Here is a 13,226-nt window from a genome sequence, read left to right on the forward strand (position 1 = left end):
GCATATTAGATTCTAGTTTATTTTCCTGACCACTGATTTTCATTATAAGTTATTTTCAAAATTAAGAAACATTTGAAAATAACAAACAGGCTTTTCTTAACTTATTGAAACAGGAGATTCTTTTAGGCCCCAATAGTTACGGTTATGTCAAATGATTTATTTTCTTCATCAACAGCAAATTGTTTATCATTCTATCTTTCTGCTTAGACCATTAAATATTTAAGAAACTGTTAACAGGGAGTGTTTACTAAATCACTAAACCTCACTAAATCACTAAAGCAAGAGCAGCCAAACGTTTCTTAAAATCTCTGCCAGATTTATAATTTGCAAAGTCATGCTAAAAGCATTTTGGTTGGCAATTTTATTAAAGTTCTAAAATACTCTGCTACTGCACTTTTTAAATCTAGTATGACAGCTTTTAGTTTCAAATAATTTGACATTACCCCTCCAAGACATCTTTAATAACAGCACCAACAAATTAGATAGGAACACAAAGATGAAACCTTCTGACAGAGTCTGGAATCTATGTCATCTATAAATGTCCAATACCTAGTCTATTGTATAGGAGAAAAAGAGCTGTACCTAAGCCCTTAGTCAAATCTTAAGCTGAAAGCAAGTTAAGCTCACAGATATCATTTTAATTCTGAGTCTTTCAGTTCAGTTCAGTCACTCAGTTGTGTCTGACTCTTTGCGACCCCATGAATCGCAGCACGCCAGGCCTCCCTGTCCATCACCAACTCCCAGAGTTCACTCAGACTCACGTCCATCCAGTCCATGATGCCATCCAGCCCATGATGCCATCCAGCCATCTCATTCTCGGTCATCCCCTTCTCCTCCTTCCCCCAATCCCTCCCAGCATCAGAGTCTTTTCCAATGAGTCAACTCTTCGCATGAGGTGGCCAAAGTACTGGAGCTTCAGCTTTAGCATCATTCCTTCCAAAGAAATCCCAGGGCTGATCTCCTTCAGAATAGACTCTTTGGATTCCTTGCAGTCCAAGGGACTCTCAAGAGTCTTCTCCAACACCACAGTTCAAAAGCATCAATTCTTTGGTGCTCAGCCTTCTTCACAGTCTAACTCTCACATCCATACATGACCACAGGAAAAACCATGGCCTTGACTAGACGGACCTTATTCGGCAAAGTAATGTCTCTGCTTTTGAATATGCTATCTAGGTTGGTCATAACTTTTCTTCCAAGGAGTAAGCATCTTTTAATTTCATGGCTGCAGTCACCATCTGCAGTGATTTTGGAGCCCAAAAAAATAAAGTCTGACACTGTTTCCACTGTTTCCCCATCTATTTCCCATGAAGTGATGGGACCAGATGCCATGATCTTCATTTTAGTTATCATCAATAAACGGATATTTTTTTCCTCCACCTTCACTTACTTTTTTCTGCTTTCATATAACGTCTGTATTTGATCATCTCTACGACACTTCTAGGATAATATAAGCACCTGAAACTCCAGGTCTCCAAAAAAAATTGAGGTAATAGGAAAGCGAAGCTGGACTTGTCTTCTGCTCTTCATCTTGCCCATCTCTCCTGCCCTCCAGAGCCCACTCTTGATACTTTCCTTCATTCCATGATGTATCTCTGCCCTCTGGCTTCACCCTCTCTGTCTTATTCCCCAATGTCCTTTAGATCTTCAACTCTTCCAAGTGATTTGAGGTCTAAAGCCGAAGTATTGGCTGCAGTCACCATATCAAATTGTGGCAGATATCTTCAGCCTGAAATGTCAGTGTTTGGTGGTTAATTTAATATTCATTCAAAATTCAAGGTTGAAATTCAGAATATATATGTATTTAAAATTATTCTTTACAAAAAGAGAATGTTTTATTAAGTAGGGAAAAAATGAACAAATCTAAATTCACAGATCAAGGCTATGGTTTTTCCAGTTGTCATGTATGGATGTGAGAGTTGGACTATAAAGAAGGCTGAGTGCAGAAGAATTGATGCTTTTGAATTGTGGTGTTGGAGAAGACTCTTGAGAATCCCTTGGACTGCAAGGAGATCCAACCTGTCCATCCTAAAGGAGATCAGTCCTGGGTGTTCATTGGAAGGACTGATGTTGAAGCTGAAACTCCAATACTTTGGCCACCTGATGTGAAGAGTTGACTCATTGGAAAAGACCCTGATGCTGGGAAAGATTGAGGGCAGGAGAAGGGGATGATAGAGGATGAGATGGTTGGATGGCACCACTGACTCAATGGACATGGATTTGGATGGACTCTGGGAGTTGGAGTTGGGTGATGGACAGGGAGGCCTGGCGGGCTGTGGTTCATGGGGTCACAAAGAGTTGGACACGACTGAGGGACTGAGCTGAACTGAACTGAAACAGATCTCAACACCTCTTCTCAAGCTCACTCCCTATGTAAATCCCTACCCCTCCTACTCCAACTCTTCCCCTCCCACATACACATACACACTCCTTCACAGCAAATGGCACTGTCATCTATAGAAATAGAGGCAACCTGAAAGTTGAGAGTTAAGGGTTTTTTTAAATATAAATTTATTTATTTTATTTTTTTTTAATACTTTATTTTACTTTACAATACTGTATTGGTTTTGCCATACATTGACTTGAATCCACCATGGGTGTACATGCGTTCCCAAACATGCACCCCCCTCCCACCTCCCTCCCCATAACATCTCTCTGGGTCATCACCGTGCACCAGCCCCAAGCATGCTGTATCCTGCATCGGACATAGACTGGCAATTCGATTCTTACATGTTAGTATACATGTTACAATGCCATTCTCCCAAATCATCCCACCCTCTCCCTCTCCCTCTGAGTCCTAAAGTCCATTATACACATCTGTGTCTTTTTTGCTGTCTTGCATACAGGGTCGTCATTGCTATCTTTCTAAATTCCATATATATGTGTTAGTATACTGTATTGGTGTTTATCTTTCTGGCTTACTTCACTCTGTATAATCGGCTCCAGTTTCATCCATCTCATCAGAACTGATTCAAATGTATTCTTTTTAACGGCTGAGTAATACTCCATTGTGTATATGTACCACAGCTTTCTTATCCATTCATCTGCTGATGGACATCTAGGTTGTTTCCATGTCCTGGCTATTATAAACAGTGCTGCGATGAACATTGGGGTACATGTGTCTCTTTCAATTCTGGTTTTATTTATTTTAATTGGAAGCTAATTACTTTACAATATTGTATTGATTTGGCATACATCAACATGAATCTGCCATGGGTATACACGTGTTCCCCATACTGAAGCCCCCTCCCACCTCCCTCCCCATACCATCCCTCTGGGTCATCCCAGTGTACCAGCCCCAAGCATCCTGTATCCTGCATAGAACCTAGACTGGCGATTCATTTCATATATGATATTATATATGTTTCAATGCCATTCTTCCAAATCATCCCAACCTCTTCCTCTTCCGCAGAGTCCAGAAGACTCTTCTATACATCTATGTCTCTTTCGCTGTTTCACATACAGGGTTATTCTTCAGTTCAGTTCAGTTCAGTTCAGTCACTCAGTCGTGTCCGACTTTTCGCGACCCCATGAATCACAGCACGCCAAGCCTCCCTGTCCATCACCAACTCCCAGAGTTCACACAAATTCATATCCATGGAGTCAGTGATGTCATCCAGCCATCTCATCCTCTGTCATTCCCTTCTCCTCCTGCCCCCAATCCCTCCCAGCATCAGAGTCTTTTCCAGTGAGTCAACTCTTCATATGAAGTGGCTAAAGTACTGGAGTTTCAGCTTTAGCATCATTACTTCCAAAGAACACCCAAGGCTCATCTCCTTCAGAATGGACTCGTTGGATTTCCTTTCCAGTCCAAGGGACTCTCAAGAATCTTCTCCAACACCACAGTTCAAAAGCATCAATTCTTTGGCGCTCAGCTTTCTTCACAGTCCAGCTCTCTCATCTATACATGACCACTGGAAAAACCATAGCCTTGACTAGACGGATCTTTGTTGGCAAAGAAATGTCTCTGCTTTTCAATACGCTATCTAGGTTGGTCATAACTTTCCTTCCAAGGAGTAAGCGTCTCTTAATTTCGTGGCTGCAGGGTTATCATTACCATCTTTCTAAATTCCATATATATGCATTAGTATACTGTATTGCTGTTTTTCTTTCTGACTTACTTCACTCGTATAATAGGCTCCAGTTTCATCCACCTCATTAGAACTGATTCAAATGTATTCTTTTTAATGGCTGAGTAATACTCCATTGTGTATATGTACCACAGCTTTCTTATCCATTCATCTGCTGATGGACATCTAGGTTGCTTCCATGTCCTGGTTATTAAAAACAGTGCTGCGATGAACATTGGGGTACACGTGTCTCTTTCAATTCTGGTTTCCTTGGTGTGTATGCCCAGGTTTTATTCAGTGGGAATGTAGGTGACCTCAAGAGAGCTGACTCTGAGGAGGCAGGAAAGGGGCCAGGCTATATACAAGTCTGCAGCAAGGGGCCAGGCTATATACAAGTCTGCAGCAAGGGGCAGGTAATCTGAATATTAAAAGCTAACTGTTAATTAAGAGAAAATTAAATATCTCAAGTGAAGAGATTTAGCGATCTTCTAGGTATGAAAAGGTACAAGTGTCCAGGCTTGCTGAAATCATTTCTTTCAAAGGCATCTAGCTATCTGGGGCCAACCATGCTTTCTTATTCACATATTAACTCCCTGTTTACCGTATGAGAGGCAAATGTGGCAGATGGCCGCCTCCCACATCCCCCAGCTCCTCAGTGCTTGCTCAGGAAGAAGAAGCTGATGGCTTCCAAATACCCAGCTTTGTTTTCACCTGGGCTCAGAAATTTGCATTTGGAAAAGGCTTGTTTGCTGGTAGAGCATAGAGGAGAAAATATTTCATTTCACAGCACTAATATCTACTTAGCTGCTCAAATATGGAAGTCACTCTTGGTTCTACTTACTCTAGCATCCAACTTTCCTGCAAAGCTTGTCATTTCTACCCTTCAAATATATTGGGGGTCAATCTGCTTTACACATCTTCATTGCTACTAGGTTTATCCAGTCCACCATCACCACTGCCCTTAACAACTCACTGCCTTTACATGCGTTCCTTGCGCCTACTCTGTTCCTTCCACTTCACAACAGCCAGGGTAAGGTTTTTAAAGCAGAAATAGTTTCTTACTTAAACATGTTTAAATGTTACATACTGTGATTCAGATAAAACCCAGACTCCTTGTCAAGGCTTCCAGGATCATATGAATCCAAATACTTGATGTGCCTCCATCCAGTTTTATTTCACAAATTCATTATGCTTAGACTACCTTGACCTCACTTCAGTTTGGGGTTTTTGTTATTTGTTGGCTTTTTTGTCTTTTTTCCCCCTTAAAGTTGTGTTACTTGTTTGTGTGTGTGTGTGTGTGTTTAACACAATCTCTCACACCTCAAAGGAAATGCCCCTCCATGGATGCTTTTCTTAAAGATCTCACCTATGCAGGTTTCCGACACTTCCTCTCTCACCCCATCCATTCATTGACCTTTATCACATGCGCTTTCATTACCTTCAAATAGTTTATCATCTTATCTATAAATATGTAGCTATTTGGTTGAATTTCCCTTCATTAAGCTGTTAGTTCAATGAAAGCAACTTGATCAACTCTATGACACTCCTGGGATAATGTAATAAGCATCTGAAACTCCAGGTCTCTATTGTAGCCCTTCATCTCTATTGGATCACCTATATATCTCTATTGTATCCTCTGTGTATTTCTCAGTGCTGATTCCTAGGAAGGGTTCAACAAATATGGTTAGGTGTGTGAATTACATTGGTGTTAGGGCTAAACTGTGTCGCCCCAAAATTCATATGTTGAAGTCCTAACTCCTAGTACCTCAGAATCTTAGGAGACAAGGTCTCTAAGAAGGCAATCAAGTCAAAATAAGGCCATTAGGGTGGGTACTAATCCAATCTGACTGGTGTTCTTAGAAGAGGAAATTTGAACACAAAAAAGATAAACTAGAGATGTATGCACACAGAGAAAGGCCCATATGAGGATACAGCAAGAAGGCGGCCATCTGCAAGCCAGAGAGAGACTTCAGAAGAAATCAAATGATCTAACACCTTAATATTGGACTTCTAGCCTCCAGAACTGTAATATAATTAATTTCTATTTTTTAAGCCATCCAGTCTGTGATATTTTGTTATAGCAACCCTAGCAAACTATATAAGTGGAAATTAAAATGAAAAGATAAAACTAAATCACATTATATGAAAACAGTCATATTTTATTTGAATTTATAATTATAATAGAATGTAGTGTGAATTGCAGTTCTGTTCATTATCTAGTCAATCTGGTTAATAAAAACAGATAAATTCTATAATTTCACACTTGGATTTGGCAAACTTAAAATTTTCCAAAATAATTTATCAAACATTACTTTTTATCTGCATAAATGACATCTTTGACTAATATTATGTTTCTAGAAGATGCTTACTTCTTGGAAGGAAAGCTATGCCAAACCTAGACAATGTATTAGAAAGCACAAACATAAGGTCCATAGAGTCAAAGCTATGGTCTTTCCAGTAGTCATGAATGGATGTGAGAATTGGACCATAAAGAAGGCTGAGCACTGAAGAACTGATGCTTTCAAATTGTGGGGCTGGAGAAGACTCTTGAGAGTCTCTTGGACAACAGGGTGATCAAACCAGTCAACCCTGAAGGAAATCAAACCTGAATACTCATTGGAAGGACTGATGCTGTTGAAGCTTCAATAATTTGGCATCTTATGCCAAGAGCCAACTCACTGGAAAAGATGCTGATGCTGGCAAAGACTGAAGGCAAAAGGAGAAGAAGGTGGCAGATGAGATGGTTGGATAGCATCACCAATTCAATAGACTTGAACTTGGGCAAATTCCAGGAGATACTGAGGGACCGGGAGACATGGCATGCTGTAGTCGGTGGGGTCTCAAAGAGTCAGACATGACTTAGTAACTGACCAATGACAAGAAAATATTTAGGTCAGCTGTATCTGTTCAACTGTTGATAAGATTATTCAAGAGTATCACCATCAGTCATTACTAAAGCTAAAATTTACAGTCTGCTCCGTTGACATTGTATAGACTATGCAAGAGCAGTGTAGTCATAAAAATTCTTCCCAAACAGAAAATAGTAATTTTATATAGTTCTATAACTGTGTTCATCTCAACTTTCAAATCTGAAATGAATTAATAATAATCAAATATTCTTTGAGCTCATCTGAAAATCATTATAAGCTGGCTTTTTTTTTTTTCAAACTTTTGAAGTCCTAAACATTGGAACAAATCTAGTATGTCTCTATAGATCTAAAACTGTGTGTAGAGAGGGGACTTCCCTGGTGGTCTGATGGTTAAGAATCCACCATCCAAGGCAGGGGACTTGAATTCGATCCCTGCTTGGAGAACTAAGATCCCACATGCTTGGGGTCCATGCTCTGCAACTACAGAAGCCACCACTAGAGATAGCCACATGTCACAGCAAAGACTCAGAGGAGCCAAAAATTTAAAAACAAGCAAACAATAAACTGCACGTTGCCTTTCTGCCCCTCAACCTCACTACTTTAAAGATGGATGTCAAAATGGATGTCAAGATGGATGTAAATACAAAATGAATACAAAAAAAATTTTTTTTCAGTCTACAGTATCATCAATATGTCTGTATAGTTCAGTTCAGTTCAGTCTCTCAGTCGTATCTGACTCTTTGCGACCTCATGAACTGCAGTACACCAGGCCTCCCTGTCCATCACCAACTCCCAGATTTCACCCAAACCCATGTCCTTTGAGTTGGTGATGCCATCCAACCATCTCATCCTCTGTTATCCCCTTCTCCTCCTGCCCTCAATGTTTCCCAGCATCAGGGTCTTCTCAAATAAGTCAGCTCTTTGCATCAGGTAGCCAAAGTTTTGGAGTTTCAGCTTCAACATCAGTCCTTCCAATGAACACCCAGGACTGATCTCCTTTAGGATGGACTGGATTGATCTCCTTGCAGTCCAAGGGACTTTCAAGTCTTCTCCAACACAACATTTCAAAAGCATCAATTTTTCAGTGCTCAGCTTTCTTCACAGTCCAACTCTCACATCTATACATGACCACTGGAAACACCATAGCCTTGACCAAGCAGACCTTTGTGGGCAAAGTAATATTTCTGCTTTTTAATATGCTATGTAGGTTGGTCATAACTTTCCTTCCAAAGAGTAAGCATCTTTTAATTTCATGGCTGCAATAACCATCTGCAGTGATTTTGGAGCCCAGAAAAATAAAGTCAGCCACTGTTTCCCCATCTATTTGCCATGAAGTGATGGGACCACAGCCCAACTCTCACATCCATACATGACCACTGGAAAAACCATAGCCTTGACTAGATGGAGCTTTGTTGGCAAACTAATGTCCCTGCTTTTCAATGCTATCTAGGTTGGTTATAACTTTTCTTCCAAAGAGTAAGCGTCTTTTAATTTCATGGCTGCAGTCACCATCTGCAGTGATTTTGGAGCCCCCCAAAATAAAGTCTGACACAGTTTCCACTGTTTCTCCATCTATTTCCCATGAAGTGATGGGACCGGATGCCATAATCTTCGTTTTCTGAATGTTGAGCTTTAGGCCAACTTTTTCACTCTTCACTTTCACTTTCATCAAGAGGCTTTTGAGTTCCTCTTCACTTTCTGCCATAAGGGTGATGTCATCTGCATATCTGAGGTGATTGATATTTCTCCCAGCAATCTTGATTCCAGCTTGTGTTTCTTCCAGCCCAGAGTTTCTCATGATGTACTCTGCATAGAAGTTAAATAAGCAGGGTGACAATATACAGCCTTGACGTACTCCTTTTCCTATTTGAAACCAGTCTGTTGCTCCATGTCCAGTTCTAACCGTTGCTTCCTGATCTACATACAGATTTCTCAACGGAGAATTGATGCTTTGGAACTATGGTGTTGGAGAAGACTCTTGAAAGTCCCTTGGACTGCAAGGAGATCCAACCAGTCCATTCTGAAGGAGATCAGCCCTGGGATTTCTTTGGAAGGAATGATGCCAAAGCTGAAACTCCAGTACTTACACCACCTCATGCAAAGAGTTGACTCATTGGAGAAGACTCTGATGCTGGGAGGGACTGGGGGCAGGAGAAAAAGGGGATGACAGAGGATGAGATGGCTGGATGGCATCACTGACTCGATGGACATGAGTCTGAGTGAACTCTGGGAGTTGGTGATGGACAGGGAGGCCTGGCGTGCTGCAATTCATGGGGTCGCAAAGAGTCGGACACGACTGAGCGACTGAACTTAACTGATGGGACCACATGCCATGATCTTAGTTTTCTGAATGTTGAACATTAAGCCAACTTTTTCGCTCTTCTTTCACTTTCATCAAGAGGCTCTTTAGTTCTTCTTCATTTTCTGCTGTAAGGGTGGTGTCATCTGCATATCTGAGGTTATTGATATTTCTCCTGATGCTGATAATTACTCCTCATTTGAAAGCATTATTCTATCACTTTGCATGCCATTCACTTTGTAGTTCAATTATAAAGAGTTTGTCATAGATTTAATATACCTATATAGAAATCTTGCCATTTTTTACACATAGTTTAATGGGTATCAGAATTTTTGTTTCTCTTTTTCGTTTGGCATTACATTTTTCAGCTCTTGTTATCTACCACTCTTAAGTATAGGATTTTTCTAAATTCATGAATATGAAGGTAATATATCAAGCAAGATACAGCTACAAAAGGTCATAGATCTTCATCTTTATGCCTATTTCCAGTCTCTCTCTCTCTCTCTCTTTCTCTCCTCTACCCAAATTACCTCATCAGGAATTATGTCACTTTACAAAGCAAAAATATTTTGAAATTTACAGAATCCCATATTATATTAACAAAAATTTCAGAATTGCATAAATGACAAGAAACATATTCAAGTTCATCCATAATTTCCAGTTCTCCTATTTGGAATTTCAGGAAAAAAAATGTAAACTCCGTTATCATTAACAGAATCAATTTCTCCTTTTTTTCCCAGAAAACAGAGCTTTTAAGTTTGGCCTCTTTCACCTGATTACACAGGTACCCAAGTCAACTCCTTCCTCCATAAACAGCTTCATATAACGAAATGCAGCTAACCCCTGGACTCCTCACAAGCATGGAACATAGTAACTATTCATCAATGGGTTAGAGGAAAAATGTGATGTTTTCCTACAGACTGTGGAGACACAGCACAACCAATACAATGAAAGAGCTGGTGGCTACTTTTCCAAGAGTGGAGGTTAGAGTTATAGAGTCCATGTCACATCTATTTTTTAAAATGGCCTTCTGTCCTCTGTACTCAATTGTGTTGCCTCATACATTTTTGCCATCCTCACCTCCACCAAATCGCTGTAAGTCAAACCTGGTGGCACAATGTCTAAGCTGGTAGCTTTTCTCCAAGATTCTTTCTATTTCAGTTTCCTTTGCAAGGAGATCAGGTACCCATACTCTTAGCAGACATAATAACTCAGCTTAATTCTAGTCAAAATGAGACCAGAAAGGTCACTATATGTGGCATTCTAGCTTTCCCTGGTCTTGATGATTTTATATTTATTGCAATGTGAATGCAGGGAGGGCCAGTGGTGTATTCCTCCCTACTATCACTGCTATCTCCTGCCCAAGCAAAAATAACTCAAGCAATCTAAAGTAATGGTGTCCATGCATGCTAAGTCGCTCCAGTCATGTCCTACTCTTTTCAAGCCTATGAACTGTAGTCTGCCAGGCTCCTCTGTCCAAGGGATTCTCCAGGAAGAATACTGGAGTGGGTTGTCATGACCTCCCTCCTCCAGGGAATCTTCCCAACCCAGGGATTAAACCCTTTTCTCTCATGTGACCTGCATTGGCAGGTGGGTTCTTTACCACTGAGCCACCTGGGAAGCCACAAAGTAAAAGTATTAGCATATAAATTTAGAAACCATAGAAAGGAGCATAACATATTTTAATAATAGAAGATATTCTATTTTAATATAAAAGCCCACACTCACATTTTGAGTGGGGAAGAGGACACCATATTCATAGCTGTGGCCTCCACACCTGGTACTTTCATTTTACATTAAACAATCTCTCTCACAATTATCACTGCCAGGCCTCCTATATATCAGCTATCACTATGGCATCAAAGCAGTGTAGTTAGTCTAATTAGGCAATATTCAATTACCTCTGTTACGGAAAAAAGATACACTTTCTCTTTCTGCCAGAGTCATTATTGATTAAATGGAGTAGGGTTAGAAAGAGCATCGAGAAGTCCAGATTTTTAGGCTTCTTGAGCCAAGATTAAAGTAGAGTTTGGGCTAAAAGTTGATTCTTGCATTTTCTCTAGTTGGTGGATTAAGCACTTAAGCAAATCATGAAGTTCAGAGAATTGCTTACATGGGGGGTGGGGGGATCACTTTCCATGCTGAAGTGCAAGTTACCCTAAACTTCCAAAGATACTCTCTGAGCTGTAGATTGGTATAGAAAGATGAAATTTGGAGACATGAAAAATAGCTCAGCTCTTGGAAGCTTGCCCTTAAAGAACAGAAGTCCACTTAACAATAAATGAAGGCAAGAATTAATCACTGCAGTGATTAATTATGATAGCAATTATGATATCAGTGATAGCAATTATGGAGTGATGTCCCCAAGAGACATCATCTTGTGAAAACTAAACTAAGAAAATCAAGACATCATGAATAAAGGACACATTCATTTATTCCAAGGAGCGGTGCCTGCATGGGCACAGGAGGGCCGAGAGAGCTACTCCAAGTTCAAGGTTAGGAGGGGTGGCTGTGAGGAGATACCCCTCATCCAAGGTAAGGAGCAGCAGCTGCACTTTGTTGGAGCAGCCGTGAAGAGATACCCCATGTCCAAGGTAAGACAAACACAAGTAAGATGGTAGGTGTTGAGAGAGGCATCAGAGGGCAGACACAAACCATAATCACATAAAACTAGTCAATCTAATCACATGGACCACAGCCTTGTCTAACTCAATGAAACTAAGCCATGCCATGTGGGGCCACCCAATACGGGTGGGTCATGGTGGAGAGGTCTGAAAGAATGTGGTCCACTGGAGAAGGGAATGGCAAACCACTTCAGTATTCTTGCCTTGAGAACCCCATGAACAGTATGAAAAGGAAAAATGATAGGATACTGAAAGAGGAACTCTCCAAGTCGGTAAGTGCCCAATATGCTACTGGAGATCAGTGGAGAAATAACTCCAGAAAGAACGAAGGGATGGAGCCAAAGCAAAAATAATACCCAGTTGTGGACATGTGCTGGGGTCCAGCCCCAGTGGATCCAGGGAATTCGAAGGTAGGGATGGCGTTGGCGTCCTTGGAAAAATACATATTTATTCACAGATATATATAGAGATTGGAAATGGATAGTGTAGTAGGAAATTTTTTTTTAATATTAATAGGAAAATGATTTATCTTTTTTTTTTTTATTAATCTTTTGGATATTAACCCAGCCCCAAGTTTTTTTTTTTTTTTAAATTTTAAAATCTTTAATTCTTACATGCGTTCCCAAACATGACCCCCCCTCCCACCTCCCTCCCCACAACATCTCTCTGGGTCATCCCCATGCACCAGCCCCAAGCATGCTGCACCCTACGTCAGACATGGACTGGCGATTCAATTCTTACATGATAGTATACATGTTAGAATTCCCATTCTCCCAAATCATCCCACCCTCTCCCTCTCCCTCTGAGACCAAAAGTCCGTTATACCCATCTGTGTCTTTTTTCCTGACTTGCATACAGGGTCGTCATTTGTAGTAGGAAATTAGTGGAGAAAAAGAGGCTGAATAACTTGGCTACATGGAATAGCATCCATGCTCCAGATGGGAATTCAGCCAGAAAAACAGGGAGCAAGAAAGAAACGACATGGGGGAATCAGTCTTTCCAGAAACTGATCCGATTTCTTTATTTTGGGGTTTGCTTATACACCTTTTGTTACCTATAGGGATGGATACAGAGTCACACAGGGGTCAGCAGTCCTGACCTTTATCAAAATCAGGTGCTTCACATAAAAAGGTTTTAGGGATTTTATGATCCTTTCTTTCTGATAACTAAAATCTTATTTTTTCCAAGGATGTTTTTTCTTAAACCAGGCACCACCCTCCAAATAAAGTTACATTCCTATAGGGTGAGGATGTAGTGAGTTACAGTCAAGAAAGGAATTCATTTAACCCAAGGTTAACATGATTAATCTTAAAGGTTAATACTTATTTCTCCTATATGCTTAAAGGTTAATACTTATTTCTCCTAT

At 40.4% G+C, this 13,226-nt stretch overlaps 1 protein-coding gene across 2 annotated transcripts in view; it reads right to left on the reverse strand.

Annotated features, from left to right (window-relative positions):
• Positions 1 to 346: 346 nt before the first annotated feature.
• The window catches only part of LOC138418512 (uncharacterized), a 247,343-nt gene continuing 234,463 nt past the window's right edge, over positions 347 to 13,226 (reverse strand). For both annotated transcript variants that reach the window (XR_011248650.1, XR_011248640.1), the window contains one exon: positions 347 to 1,726. The gene's annotated coding sequence lies outside the window, so the exon portion shown is untranslated. The remainder of the gene's footprint in view (positions 1,727 to 13,226) is intronic.

The sequence above is a fragment of the Ovis canadensis genome, chromosome 1, assembly GCF_042477335.2.
Source record: "Ovis canadensis isolate MfBH-ARS-UI-01 breed Bighorn chromosome 1, ARS-UI_OviCan_v2, whole genome shotgun sequence".
Lineage (NCBI taxonomy): Eukaryota > Metazoa > Chordata > Mammalia > Artiodactyla > Bovidae > Ovis > Ovis canadensis.